The sequence below is a fragment of the Eurosta solidaginis genome, chromosome 3 (assembly GCF_040869045.1).
Source record: "Eurosta solidaginis isolate ZX-2024a chromosome 3, ASM4086904v1, whole genome shotgun sequence".
NCBI classification, from domain to species: Eukaryota; Metazoa; Arthropoda; class Insecta; order Diptera; family Tephritidae; genus Eurosta; species Eurosta solidaginis.
The window spans coordinates 38,796,370-38,811,818 of NC_090321.1; the positions used below are offsets into that span (position 1 = coordinate 38,796,370).

The 15,449-nt window shown below is 43.2% G+C and overlaps 1 protein-coding gene across 3 annotated transcripts in view; it reads left to right on the forward strand.

Annotated features, from left to right (window-relative positions):
* The first annotated feature begins 1,728 nt into the window (after positions 1-1,728).
* The window catches only part of LOC137243588 (protein transport protein Sec24C-like), a 155,489-nt gene continuing 141,768 nt past the window's right edge, over positions 1,729-15,449 (forward strand). For all 3 annotated transcript variants that reach the window (XR_010950560.1, XM_067771433.1, XM_067771434.1), the window contains exon 1: positions 1,729-3,156. The gene's annotated coding sequence lies outside the window, so the exon portion shown is untranslated. The remainder of the gene's footprint in view (positions 3,157-15,449) is intronic.

Below are 15,449 nucleotides of genomic sequence, written 5' to 3' on the forward strand. Positions count from 1 at the left end.
TTACTCCCTTTTAAAATACTCATTAACACCTTTCACTTGATACCCATATCGTACAAACAAATTCTAGAGTCACCTCTGGTCCACCTTTATGGCGATATCTCGAAAAGGCGTTCACATATAGAACTAAGGCCCACACCCTCTTAAAATACTCATTAACACCTTTCACTTGATACTCATATCGTACAAACCAATTCTAGAGTCACACCTGGTTTATCTTTATGGCGATATCTCGAAAAGGCGTCCATCTATAGAACTTTGGCCCACGCCCTTTTAAAATACTCATTAACACCTTTCACTTGATACTCATATCGTACAAACAAATTCTAGAGTCACCTCTGGTCCATCTTTATGGCGATATCTCGAAAAGGCGTCCACATATAGAAATAAGACCCACACCCTCTTAAAATACTCATTAACACCTTTCCCTTGATACCCATATCGTACAAACAAATTCTAGAGTCACCCCTGGTCAACCTTTATGGCGATATCTCGAAAGGGCGTCCACCTATAGAAGTAAGGCCCACGCCCTTTTAAAATACTCATTAACACCTTTCATTTGATACCCATATTGTACAAACGCATTCTAGAGTCAACCCTGGTCCACTTTTATAACGATATTCCGAAAAGGCGTCCACCTATAGAACTAAGGCCCACTCCATTTTAAAATACTCATTAACACCTTTCATTTGATTCCCATATAGTACAAACAAATTCTAGAGTCACCTCTGGTCCACCTTTATGGCGATATCTCTAAAAGGCGTCCACATATAGAACTAAGGCCCACACCCTCTTAAAATACTTATTAACACCTTTCACTTGATACTCATATCGTACAAACCAATTCTAGAGTCACCCCTGGTGTATCTTTATGGCGATATCTCGAAAAGGCGTCCACCTATAGAAGTAAGGCCCACGCCCTTTTAAAATACTCATTAACACCTTTCACAACGTCCACCTCATAAGAGATACCATAAGGAAGAATTTGGAAAAAGCACATATCCGAAATACAAACACGTATAATCTACGAAGCCGTAGTAGAAACTTCCAAGTAGGCCAAATCGTTACGCGACGAAACTTTGTGCAGAGCAACCTAGCTAACAATTTTAGCGCGAAGCTTGCACCAACGGGAGTAAAAGCCAAAATTAAGGCCATTAAAGGATCATGCTACTATGTCTTAGAAGACCTGCATGGCAAAGTGATAGGAACCTACCATGCAAAAGATCTATGGTAAAAATTTGAAGTTACCTTAACAGCTCACCTTGATTATGTTTATTTACCCCTCATAAATCTCCATGTTTTCAGGTCCTTTGCTTTGTGCTCATCCCATTAAGCAATATCAAAGAACCTGTGGTGTAGGGTGGGAGATTTATGTGGCAGTCCTATTACTGCTTACATCCGGTCGCCATAGGAAATAGGAATAGATTACAAATGTTGATATTCCCCAATACCTTTAACAGTACGATTGAACAACATTTGACCGCGTACGTTAACAGCGGTCGAGCTAATTCGGCTATGTTAGGGTACACGCTCGAAGATGAGTTCGAAAAGTGGGAACAGTTTATAGCAGATACCTTAACAGCGGGACTGGCACTGTGGTTGAGAATGGCTTAAATGAGACCGAAGAAGTGAGATGAATAGTTTCGAGAAAAAATGAGAAAATAACGGGAGAAGCATTGGAGTAGGGTTCGATCTAATAAGTTGGTATAGGATATAAAATTATAACAACAATAGCATATAAAATAGTTCGCAAACAATTTTTTTTTGGAGTCAAATAGTTCGTAAATAAATTTTTTAAGGAAATAGCGGGATTGCGGTTGAAGTCTAGCTTAGGAAACGAATATTAACGCAAGCTTAGGACAGTTGATGTTGGAGATCTAATAGTGAAAGTCGTGCTGGTGCATAAGTTGAGTTCGGGCGGTTGTCAACCATTTAACTAATAAAGTTTAAGAAAATTTGAAGAAAAAAAGAAACGCTTTTGCCGTCCGAGAGAAAAAAAAAAAGAACATTTTTTTTGAAAAAAAAAACCCAAACGCGAAACTAAAATAAATATAAGGTTTAAACTAAACCAAAACTTTCGAAAAAAAAGTGGTGTGAGAAAAAAAAACCCTTTTGAAACCCGAAATGATAACTTAATAATAAATTAATAAATTATCCAATAAACTTGTTTGAGTTGTAGTTAAAAAAAAAAAGGAAAGTGAACTTTTTGAAGAAAAAACCAACCGCGGAAGGAACATAATTTTTCTGACGAACAAGGAAAAACCAAGAAAAAAACGAGAAAAAAAAAACCCCTTTTGAAACACGAAATGCTAATTAAACTAATAATAAGTTATGCAATAATCTTGCATAGAATTTTCGTGGATTGGGTTTAGAGAAAAAAAGGAAATAAAACTTTAAAATGCTTACCTATTAAAAAGTTTTGGTTTGTAGAATTCGGATAGGAAAGTTAACTAAGCTTTCAGTGACGAAAAAGAGAAAAAAAAAAAATTTAAATAAGACCTTTAAAATGTTTTCCGAAGAAAAATTTTGCGAGCATTGTGCTGCGAAAAAGAAGGATGCTATTAAGGAACATTCGTAAATACATAAACAAATAGCAACTAGAAAAAAAAAGAAAAAAAAAAGGGGGAAAATTGCGTAAGACGTGAATAATCGCCAAAAGTTAAGTTTATTTTGTAAAGGAGGGTGTAATTCGGAAGAAGAAACTTGAAACCTAAGCCACAGGAAGCAGTCGCAGGAGCCGGAAACGAGCGGATCGGGGTCATGGATTTAAATTAAATAGGCATAATTTCATAATGTCTAGAAGTTGTAAAGGAAAAAAAAATGTTTGTATTAATAATAAATTATAAATTTTATTTTAGAAAACAAAGGTGAAGTTAGTAATAGAGGGAAGAGAGATGTAATGTTAGAGTGAGTGAGTGTAAAATAGGGAAAAAGGGAGTAAAATTTAAGTAACGTACCAAAGGTACCAAAAGATTGGCGATCGAAAATCGAAAGACCGGTCATAACAGGGGAAGAATGCTTGCACCGAGAGCCAAATAGCCCCGACGTACGGAAGTGGTGAATGGTGAAAGTGATTTCCTATATTTTTTTTCAGTTTTATTAGCTGATGCCTAGCCGCCATCATCCCCATCAACTGGCCAGTGGAAGGAGGATAAGTGGGTAAGTCATTCGATGACCATACATGTATATATATGAAAACTTCTTTATTCACACCTACCGCTTAAAAAGGCACTTAGAACATCTAAAAGAAAAAGTCTATATGGAAGAGTTTACTAAATAATGTAATTTGTGTCTCAAATTGAATTATTTATTAAACTGTATCCTATCCAATCGAATAAGGCCAGTGGCAACATAGCCATTAAATGTGTAGCAAGTTTGTATGCTACGATAACATGTGCCTTTTGTCTTTACATAGTCGTTTATTTTCTTAGTACGTAAAGGCCGTAGCTTTAACTTCAGCTGTTAACAGTGCCTTTTGTTTTTGTCTGCTCGCTTCAAGCACTAAAAGTTTTAATTACCATATAGCATGGCGCAACGACACAAGGTGGCAGCATGGGACAGCTGATTTTTAGCTTTTTTTATTTGATTTGATACATCAAAATACGGTGCAGTACGATTTTGACATTTGTGCATCGAATTTGCAAAAACAAAGTACATGAAATTTTTATTTATGTTTGTAGGTATGTCACCATGCTGCCACCTTGTATCGTTCCGCTATGCCATTTAGTGAGCAAACGAGAGCTTGGTAATAGAACTCGGAGATTATTAGCCGTAGAGAATGAATCGGAGTAATTGATCTCGCTCACTCGCTCACTCTCTCAACGACAACCGTTTAAATTTTGCATTAGAATGTATCTGTAATTACCACACTGTAGCATGCATGTTGTGAACTTGAAGTTAAATATAGAGAGACTATGCTACTCTTAATATATTGTAGATACGAGAAATGTTAACAATGGGAAAAGGAATGTTAGCTGTTAGGTTTACATTAATACTCTAGTATGTATGAATTTTAATAGAGAGCGACTAGTAAAATATTTGGCGATATTGAGAGTCTCTCGAACCAGCATTATTCATAGATGGAATGAGAACAGAAATATGTATGTTATATTCAGAGAGATGGATTGCAAGCTGTTATAAATATAAACAGAGAATGTTGTCTTCAGACACTCATATGTATACATATATTAAGAAGTTGTTTGATATGGTACATATTTTTTTTTTGATTTGACTATTTTGCTGTAAGTTTGCTGAGACCATATTGTGTCAAAATTGGTATGATGATGCACACTAACATGAACTATTAGGTTACTTATCTATGTAGGTGTATATCGAATAGTAAGTTGTGGAGAATGAAATCAGGGAATGGAAATAACATCAGTTTTGTAATAAAGTTAAGTCGAAAAATTTAATATGGACATGATGGTGTAAATTTTTTCTATAGTTGCTAGCGGAGGCAATGGTAGGTATTCTTTTGGGCTAAAAGAGCAAACGTATATGATTTCTTTTAGCAGGTTGGGTGGGTTATGACGGAATGGCAACAACACCTTCAGCCTTCCACAGCGCGGCCGGAAGAGTTTAACCAGGCTATTGGTATGACAACGGAGGTAAGCAGGTTTCAACTTGGAGTTTGTAGGATTTGGTAAGGATTAGGTAAAATAAAATTTTAGCAGGTGTAACCCTTGTTGGCCACAAATAATTTTTCTTTTCAAATCTCTGTTTGAAATTTTTATGTGAAGCCGAGAAAAAGTCAGTGTAGGAGCAAGTTCCCACCCTCATTCGCTGAAGACTAGCTGGTAGTAGCAAACAGAGTACCCGCTCCTTAAACTCTATATGTACTCGGAGAACTAAGATGTTGATTAGTCGGTGCCCTGGTTCATGGTTGAGTTCCTAAGGATCTATATTGGCGGAGTCTCACCTAGGCCCACGTTCACCTTGGTTCATTACAAGGGTACCTAGAAAAGGACTATGCTCGAGAATTTAATCAGGAGGAAGCTTGTGTCGTTTCACCTAGGAGGTGGTACTTACCACACTTTGGCGTCGTGAACCCGAATAAACCGCAAAAATTACGTCTTGTTTTTGACGCTGCCTCCCAATTTGAAGGGTCGTCTTTAAATTCTAATTTATTAAAAGGGCCACAGCTGTACACGTCTCTTGTTGTTGTTGTTGTTGTAGCAATGCTTCGCCCCACCTAACAGCCGCGACCGACCACAAATTGTCATCAATATCCTCTAACGGGAGTCCAAGGAAACTTGCCGTTTCAACAGGGGTGGACCATAAGGAAAGGGGTGTTAGAGGCGTTGGTTCCACATTACAATTTAAGAGATGGTTAGTGTCATGTGGGGCCACATTGCAAGCGGGGCATACATTTTGTATGTCGGGGTTGATTCTGGATAGGTAAGAGTTTAACCTGTTACAGTATCCAGAACGACAGTTCCAGTATCCAGTGACACGCGTTTCCCTGGGGAGTATGCGTTCCTCTTCCGCGAGGTTTGGGCACTTTTCTTTAAGTACTGGATTCACCGGGCAATTCCCGGCATAAAGGTCCGACGCCTGTTTATGCTTACGGAGATGACTCCTTAAGCCCCTAGGCAGTGTTGGTTCATCAATCAGATGTCTGTTGGGATGCTCAGGTTTCTGGGTATTCAACAGGAACTGTTTGGTCAGCATCTCACTGTTTGGGGAGTATTCTCGCCTCATTATGCAGATGGTGTTCTGGGGACATAAGAAGACAGCCCGTGGTAATTCTGAGAGCAGTATTTTGGCAGGCCTGTAGCTTCTCCCAGTGGGTAATTTTTAGGCTTGGCGACCATATGGGTGACGCGTAGCACGCAATCGGCTGGCTAATTGCTTTGTATGTAGTCATGAGCGTTTCTTTATCTTTTCCCCAGGTACTGCCAGCGAGGGATTTGAGGATTTTGTTACGGCTCAGAATTCTCGGAACAATTGCGGCTGCGTGCTCACCAAAATGTAGATCCTGATCAAACGTCACACCCAAGATTTTGGGGTGTAGGACAGTCGGTAGCGTAGTGCCATCGACGTGGATGTTCAAAATGGTCGACATTTGGGACGTCCATGTTGTAAATAAGGTCGCGGAAGATTTAGTCTGTGATAATGCCAGGTTTCGCGATGCGAAAAAACTGGAGAGATCAGGGAGGTAGCTCATAGCTCATCGATCTTTGGGCCTGGGCCTGTGGCCATTATTGTGCAGTCATCGGCGTAGGAAACGATTGTGACTCCTTCCGGTGGTGAAGGTAGCTTAGATATGTAGAAATTAAACAAAAATGGGAATAGGACACCACCCTGTGGCACCCCTTGTCTAATTCTCCTTGGTTTTGATGTTTCGTTTCTAAATTGCACCTATGCCTGCCGACCACCCAGATAATTTGCGGTCCACCTTTTAAGACATGGGGGAAGGGTAGACCCTTCCAGGTCTTGCAGTAACGAGCCATGGTTGACCGTATCAAAAGCTTTTGATAGGTCTAGCGCTACGAGTACTGTTCTATGGTGGGGGTATTGATTTAAACCGCAATATATCTGGGTGCTAATGGCATTTAGCGCGGTGGTAGTGCTATGGAGTTTTCTGAAGCCATGCTGATGAGAACTAGCTGCAAATTTGCTTGGAAATAAGGGAGCAAAATGGATTCAAGCGTCTTTGCTACTGGCGATAGGAGAGATATCGGAGCGGTGATGGTGATTGGTGACGCGCTGAATTTGTGTTTATGTGCGTGTCTATTGGCTCTCCGTCTATCTTTGTCGACCGTAAGATGCATTATATATTGTCGTCAGAAAGCGCTCACGCATTTTTTCGCATCCGACAGCACTTTGTCGCCAAAGGCGATGGAAACTTTGTCTTTATGCTTAGTCGGATTCGATAGGGACTTTACGGTGGACCAAAGTTTACCCACACCGGTAGAGAGGTTACAACCTCTTAGGTGCTCCTCCCATTTCGCCCGCTTGTATTCGCCCACAAGCAATCTGATGCGTTGGTTTATATCCCTTATTTGGGGGTCGCCTGGATCAAGCAGTCTTATAAGGTCACGTTCTCTCGCTAAGTTTGCAGCCTCCGCCGGGAAGTGGGGCCGGATTTCAGGAATTCTCCCGGCGGGAATGAAACGTGCCGAGGCGGATTCAATGACCTTACGGAAGGCACGCTCCCCTTGGCGGGCATCAGTCGGGATAGGGAGGGCAGCAAAGCGGTTGTCTGTAAAAGATTTATATTCTTCCCACTTTCCTTTTTTGAAGTTTATGAAAGTGCGTTTTTCGGTGACGATGAAGTCGGCGGTACGCTCGAGCGAAATAAGTATATGCAGGTGGTCGGATGCCAATGTTACCATCGGCTGCCAGTTGACGCAGTTTACGAGTTCTGCGCTCACGATTGAGATATCTGCCGAACTGTGACAACTTCCTACCATACGTGTGGGGGCGCCTCCGTTTATTGTGCAGAACGTCGTTTCTTCTATTTGATCCGCCAACATCTCACCCCTACTGTCCGCCCGCAAGTTTGAGTGCCAGAGATCGTGATGGGCTTTGAAATCGCCTAAGATAATGCGATTGTTGCCAGTGAGTAAGGCTCTGATATTAGGGCGGTATCCACTGGGGCAACAGGTGGCAGGAGGGATGTAGATGTTGATGATTTCTAGGTTTGCATCGCCTGACCGGACAGATAGGCCTTGACGTTCTAAGACATTGTCCCTGCGGTCGATGCCAGGATCAAATATATAATATTGCACGGAGTGGTGTATGATAAACGCGAGGCCACCTCCATTTCCGCTCTCGCGGTCTTTCCTGTGGACATTATACCCAGAGCAGGTCTGCAATGCAGATCTTGCTGTGAGTTTAGTCTCTTGAATCGCAGCAATGCGGATGTTGTGCCGCTTCATGAAATCGAATATCTCCGTAATCTTCCCAGTTAGTCCATTACAGTTTAACTGCAGAATTCTGAAGTGCATAAGGGGAGACGCCGCCACTCTGCGGGTAAGTGACGGGTGACTACGCCTGGGTTGTGGAAGGCCAGGACGCAATTGCTGTTGTGGCCCTGGGACTGGGCGTCCTTGGGCAAGCATTGGGGTACCCGGATGATTTGGGTTTGCGACCTGGCAACATGGCGCGCTAAAACCCGTCGGGGGTTGCCGTCGCGGAGACCAGAACATCTAGGAAAGTGGCACCACCCAAGGCAGGAGCTGCATTGGGCGGATGTCGCAAACTTATATATTCTGTGCTGGCAAACGGTGCAAACGGAGGTAGGGACTAAGAGTCTGTTTCCCTGACCTACACAATTGCTGCCGGAAAAGAGGGGGGAGAAGACGGGGGCAGGGGCTGATGCTCAGCATTGCTACCGACTCTACTACGAAGGTAGTAGTTATGAGTGGTAGCAGCTGTTTGAGTTGTTGGCACCGTGGGGCGCGAGCAGCAGCTGGTACTTGTTGTGGCTTGCAGCGGGGCTGCTGGAAGGTAGTGGTGGCGCTTATGCGTAGACTACGGGACGCCCTTGGGCGTGAACAGCAAGGAGCCACAAAAGATTTATAAAAGTTACATGGACGTCTGGTTTTGGGATCAAGCCCAGAACAACCTGTCCGATGCAACGATCCCTTACACGAGACACACTGAACAGAGTATGACCGTCCTAAAAAGATTCTTTTCCGGCAGATGCAGCAAAACCATTTCTCAGGATCGGGGTCAGGAGACGGACCCGGATTGGATTCGATGCCTTCCCGGAGTAAGAGAATATGGAGCAGTCCTGCTGCAAGGAGCTGCTGGGAGGATGACAATTTGTGGGAGGGACGCAACAAATTAAATGGGGTCACACTGAAATGACAGTCCTTGCTATGGAAAAATCCCGAGTCGCTCCGGTACATAGAACCGACTGCCTTGGGAAGCGGTACACGCCTCTTCCTTCCATTTTATTTAATTTTCGAACACGTGCAGTTGCTGTCTGTGGAGACATAAAAGAAATGTTAACCAAGTGGTTATTCAACCATCTGACAGGTGTGCACAACGTTTTCTTTGGCGTAATGGGAAGAGTAATGCGCAGCCCAAGGAATATGAAATGCGAGTTATAATTTTCGGTGCCGCATGCTCGCCTCCGTGCTTGGTGTACGTCTGCGTAAGTTAGTATTGGATAATCACCAAATTAACCCCCAGCGATGTTTCCTATGGAGCGACTCCAGAACTGTTTTGAAATGGATCGGGAGTGAACACCGACGCTACAAACCATACGTGGCACACCGTGTCGCGGAGATTCTGAGTGGGAGTGAAGTTCACGAATGGCGGTGGGTGCCAACCCAGGATAATGTTGCTGACGATGCGACGAGAAGTAACGGAAGCATTGATCTTTCACATAAATCTCGTTGGCTACACGGACCGAATTTCTTGCGACGTTCCGAAGACACCTGGCCTGCTGAAGATACTGATACCAGAAACTCTGTTGACGTAGATGAAGAACTTCGATCAAAATTTGTTTTGGTTGCTAGCAATAACACCTTGATTAACTATACCCGATTTTCAAGCCTCATTAGGCTAAAGAGAACTGTGGCGTGGATGCTTTGCTTCATTAACTGTTGCCGTAAACGAGAGATGCAGTATAAAGAATATGGACTCACTGCATCAGAGATTGAAGCCGCCGAACGCATTTTATGTCTATTTGTCCAAAAGGAAGCCTTCCTTTTAGAACGCAATCGCATCGAAAATGGTCAAGATTTACTCAGCGACAGTCCAAGACAGACGGACTGTTAAGGGAGCAAGGGCGTATAGATGCAGCTAGCTACTTGCCGTATAATACCAGAAGGCCGATTATACTACCGAATGGACATATTTTTACGCGATTGGTCATCCGTTATCATCACTGCCAGATGACACCAAAACCATGAGACAACTATAGCCAATATTCGTCAGAAATACTGGATTCCCAAAATAAGGCAGTTACTACGGAGTATAGTATACGAATGCAAAAAATGTTCTATAAACAGAGTGCAACCTCGAACGCCAAAAATGGGCCTCCTACCAGAAGAATGTCGCCAGCCTCATGTAAGGCCCTTCACATATACAGGGCTCGATTATTTCGGGCCAATTTGTGTCACGATCGGACGGCGAACTGAAAAATGTTGGGTTGCTCTATTTACGTGTCTCACCGTCCGAGCGATCCACATAGAAATAGCCCATGATTTGTCGACGGACTCGTGCATAATTGCAATGCGCAACTTCATGAACAGGAGAGGGGTTCCAGCGCGCCTTCGATCCGACAATGGTAAAAACTTTATAGGCGCTAACGAAGAGGCTAAACGTTTCTCTGAAGTGTTCGACACGGAGCGCGTTCAAAACGAATTGTCAACTAAAAGTGTTGAGTGGTTCTTCAACTGCCCCGCCAATCCATCCGAAGGTGGAGCCTGGGAAAGGATGGTGCAAAGCGTAAAAAGGGTCCTTCGACATACGTTGAAAGAAGTAGCACCAAGGGAACACGTTTTACAAAGCCTATTGATAGAAGCAGAGAGTATAATAAATTCGCGCCCTTTGACGCACTTGCCCGTCTCCGCCAACGAAGAAGAGCCACTCACACCTAACTATTTCCTGATTGGCCAAGGAAATGCTCCTAACACTCCAGCGCTCAGTGCTCCTGAAATTAATGTACATAGCCTACGCAATAAATGGCGAGTTGCACGCAGTCTAAGGGACGCTTTCTGCAAACGATGGATACTGGAGTATCTGCCAGCTTTAACGTGAAGAGTCAAATGGTGCCAACGAACGGCTCCCCTCAGGGAAGGGGATGCAGTATTTATTTGTGACACAAACATGCCAAGAAATCAGTGGCGACGCGGAATTGTTGACCGTTTGTACACTGGAAAAGATGGTGTGGCTCGGCGTGCTGACGTGCGAACAGGAGGCGGACTTTTGCAGCGCGCGGTATGTAAACTGGCGGTTTTGGATGTGGAAAGTAGTGAAGCTGATCGCTCCACGGGGGTGGGGGTGTTGGAAAATGTCATCTAAAGTTTTGTTTTATTTAATCTAAGTACCCTTTGGTACAACCTTGAGTTATAAGCCAATGTTTGCACTCATGTAGGAAGTGCGGTTTGGAGAAGGAAACGATCGAGCACGTTCTATGCTCGTGCCCTGCACTTGCCAGGCTAAGACTCCAGCTATTGAGAGTGATACAGCTGTCAGATCTAGAAGCAGCAAGTGGCTTAAGTCCTAAGAAGATTATAGTATTTGCCAAGAGGACGGAGTTATTTTATAACATAGGTTCTGGTTTTTGATAGGGTTTTTCAGTTTGGTCGTTAAAACACACTTCTGGTAACACTAAGGACTCAATCAGTCTATGTGAGGTCCTCATGGACCGGCCAGTTCAACCTAACCAAATTGCTCGTTTCTATATTTGTACAGTTGAATTGTTAAGTTCATATAGGTTAAGTGACACGTGTACAATAAGACCGTATTTTTAACCAAAACAACAAATTCGGAAAGACTAATTAACTTTTATTCTAAACATGAAAAAAGAAACAAATACCGCCAAAAGCTGCATAAGACGGGTACGGTCGTCCCTCGGCAGTGATTTGCCTCCAAGCGTTTTTCTACTATGAAAAGCTTTCCAGTGAAAATGCATCTTCCTTACATCAGCTTCCGTTTCGAATCGGCTTAAAACATATAGGCCCCGTCCGCCAATTTATAGGGAAAATCAGAAGGGAACCAAGACGCAAACTCGAAGAGAAGTTCGGCCTAAATCTTCTCGGAGATAAATCGCGCCAAGCATTATTTATTATTTTTTTTTCTTTTTAATTTTTTTATGGTTCGTGCGTCAAGCGTAATACAAATTCTAAGTCAGTTAAACAAATATCTTTTGATCTACCAAAACAACAAACTCAAGTTTGGTATGTTTATTCTAGCTAAATAAAATTAGCGCGTATATTCAAGTTATTCTTTTTCAAAGGAAATTTTAATTTTACTTAATTGCATAAGGCTGAATCATGTACCGCACTCTTGGAGAACTGCTCGTGTAGCTTTCCTACCAAAAGCAGGGAAGATCCGTCACGTGTATCCCAAAGACTTTAGACCCATGCTTAACATCATTTCTGCTCAAAATCTTTGAGAGGCTGATAGATGTGTACATAAAGTCCAACGTGGATGAAAATCTGCCCGCCACAACGCAGCATGCGTACACGAAAGGCAAGTCGGTAGACACCGCATTGCATAGGGTGGTAATAAGCATTGAGAAATCCCTGGAATATATGCTCTAAGAGTCTTCTTGGATATTGCCGGTGCTTTCAATATTGTTTCTAAATGGGCAATTATGGATGGTCTTAATTACATTAAAGTACATCCACTCTTAACCAGATGGATGCATGTTAAATTGCAGGAAGATTACATCACAATGGGGATTGTACGAGGCCACGAAATCAGTGGACAGGGGCACGCCGCAGGGTGGGGTGTTATCACCTCTGCTGTGGAAGCTGGCCATCAACCAACTGCTCAGGCGATTCGATGAGGGACCCGTAAAACTTACGGCTTAGGCAGATGACAATGCAATTGTCATAAGTGGAAAGTGCCTTCCAGCGATTAGTTCGTTGGTGGATCGGGCGTTTCTGAATATTCTAATGTCGGGTTGAAAGTCAATGCGGAGAATACGGATATGGTCTTGTTTACAAAGAGGTACAAAGTCGCAAATTGGACCAGGCCTAAGTTAGGAGGGGTGACCTTACAGAAGAAACCTTGCACAAAATATGTAGGAATCATCCTAGACAGTAAGCTGTCATGGAAGCTCAACGTGAAGGAGAGGGTGAAGAAGGCTTCAATGGCACTTTTTGCATGTAAGAGAATGCTGGGGTGTACGTGGGGCCTATCGCCCTCTCTTTCTCATTGGGTTTTTACAGCCCTATTTTATACTATGGAGTTCTTGTTTGGTGGAAAGCCACACAAAAAATAACATACCTCAAAAAATTAGAGGGGGTATGCAGACTATCGATGCTTAGTATTACGGGAGCCCTTAAAGCAACCCCGACGGCTGCACTGTATGCTATTCTGCACATTCCACCTGTAGACCTGGTAGCAAAGAACATAGCATTAACAACTGCAACCAGGCTAGGTGCCTCGCGGCAGCTTGAGCGCCGACCATATGGCCATAGTAGTATAGCGTCATCAATCACAAGACGAACAGACTACCTGATTCCCTACCTGCGCTTCGAGGGAGATCTTAAGTCTACAATAGATGTGGACGGCTGGAGCAAGGGTGCGCAAAAGGCGATACATGTGTACACAGATGGTTCCAAAGTAGTGGAAGGAGTAAGGTCTGCGGTATACTGTGCTGATCCGGAAATAAGCAGATCCTACAGGCTGCCGGATTACTGTAGCGTTTTCCAAGCGAAAGTATTAGCCGTAACCAAAGCAGTAGAAACCCTGGAAGAGAATAGCTTAAGCTGCAACCGTGTTAACTTTTATATTGACAGTTAAGCAGCAATTAAGGAAATAATCCCGCATAGCACAGCATCTAAATGCGTGTTAGAGTGTAAGCAGTCTCTGGAGAGAATCGGGACAGGGAGAAGCCTATATCTATATTGGGTCCCAGAGCATATGGGAATAGATGGGAATGATAAAGCGGACGCAATAGCTAAAAAGGGCGCATCCCTTGAAGCTTGCTCCGAAGACGTCCCAATTGGACTGGACGAGATTAAGCGAAGGCGAAAGTTGCATATGATCGACCAAGCGGGAAAGGCGTGGGTTCAAGAACGGGGCTGTAAAGAGTCGTAGATTATATGTAGGTCTTACAACCTTAGACTAACAAAGTTGCTTCTATCATTAAAAAGAGAGGACTGTAGACTCATGACGGGTATTCTGACTGGACACTGCCTTCTGGCGTCACATGCCTTTAAATTAGGCTGGGTCAGTTATAGCAGATGTAAGTAGTGCGGGCTGGAGGAGGAGACGATCGAGCACGTTCTGTGCTCGTGCTCTGCACTTGCCAGGCTAAGACTCCAGCTATTGGGAGTGATACAGCTGTTAGATCCAGAAGCAGCAAGTCGCTTAAGTCCTAGGAAGCTTCTAGTTTTTACCGAGAGGATGGCGTTATTTTATACCATAGGTCCTGGTTTTTGATAGGGTTTTTCAGTTTGGTCGTTAAAACAAAGTTCTGGTAACACTACGCACTCAATCAGTCTATGTGAGGTCCTCATGGATCGGCCAGTTCAACCTAACCTAACCTAGATAATTATCTTGAATTTATTATTTTGGTAAAGCAAAAGCTGTTCGTCACATGATTTTTCAGTTTTATCAGGCAATTTTACCCGAAATTTCCTCAAGCTATGTGTAATAAGTATCTAACATACATACATACTGTGACGAATATTACCATCTCTAAGCTGTTACTAAGTAAATGCACAACAACAAGATGAAGTTGCAGCTCTATTTGTAGCACTTAAGGGGCCAGCAGCCGAAATCCTACAGACGATTCCCAAGGGAGAGCGGAACAACTATGAAGCATTGATGGCTGCTGTAGAACGACGATACGGAAGCGAACACAGGAAGCAGATATATCAAATTGAGTTGCAAAACCGCTACCAAAAGGAGAATAAGACTCTGCAGGAGTTTGCGTCGGATGTTGAAAGGCTGGCCCATCTAGGAAATGCGGACGCACCCGTGGAATACACCGAGAGGGTAAAAGTCCAGAGCTTTATTAATGGAATACGGGATATCGAAACGAAGCCAGCGACATTCGCATACATGCTCTGATTCAGGAAACAGAATCGCTTCTGTGTAAGCCAGCTTTCAAAGCACGTGTGGAGGTAGAAAGGCTAGACTGGGTGAACACAATATTGCAGGCTCTGAAAGGGTCGCAAAAGCGGAGTGAAAGAGTTATCAAATGCGGAAAGGCAGGTCACATTGCACGTCATTGCGATCTTGATCCTAGTGGCTTCAACAGCATGGGTGGTTTTAAGAACAAAGCTGGACGATATGAGCAAGAGGGAGTCAGTTGTAAAGATCGAGATCTAGCTTCAGCTATTGAATGTCCTGTGATATCTGTATCGCAAATCGGAAGGAAATGGAGCAGTCTTACCGTCAAAGGAAATGTGGATGGCAAGGAGCGTGTACTGACTGTGGATACGGGCGCATCTCATTCCTTAATTCGATCTGACTTGGTCAACAGGAGAGTAAAACCGCTAACTGGAGCAAGATTGCGTACGGTCCCTGGAAAGTATAACCTAGTCCAAGGAGAGGTGGTATGTAAGGTCTTAATTGGAAAGGTCACGGTTCTACACAAATTCGTTGTGGTAGAGATCGTTGATGAAGTCATATTGGGAGTGGACTTCTTAGTTGACCATGACATTAGGATCGACATGCAAAGAAGGTATATGCGCTATAAGAACCAGGATATACCACTTAACTTCAGTTTGCAGAAAGGGTTCAGCAGTAAGCGAGTGCTGGTGGACGAGATTCAACAGAGACAACAAAAGTCAAAGAAAATAAATCGG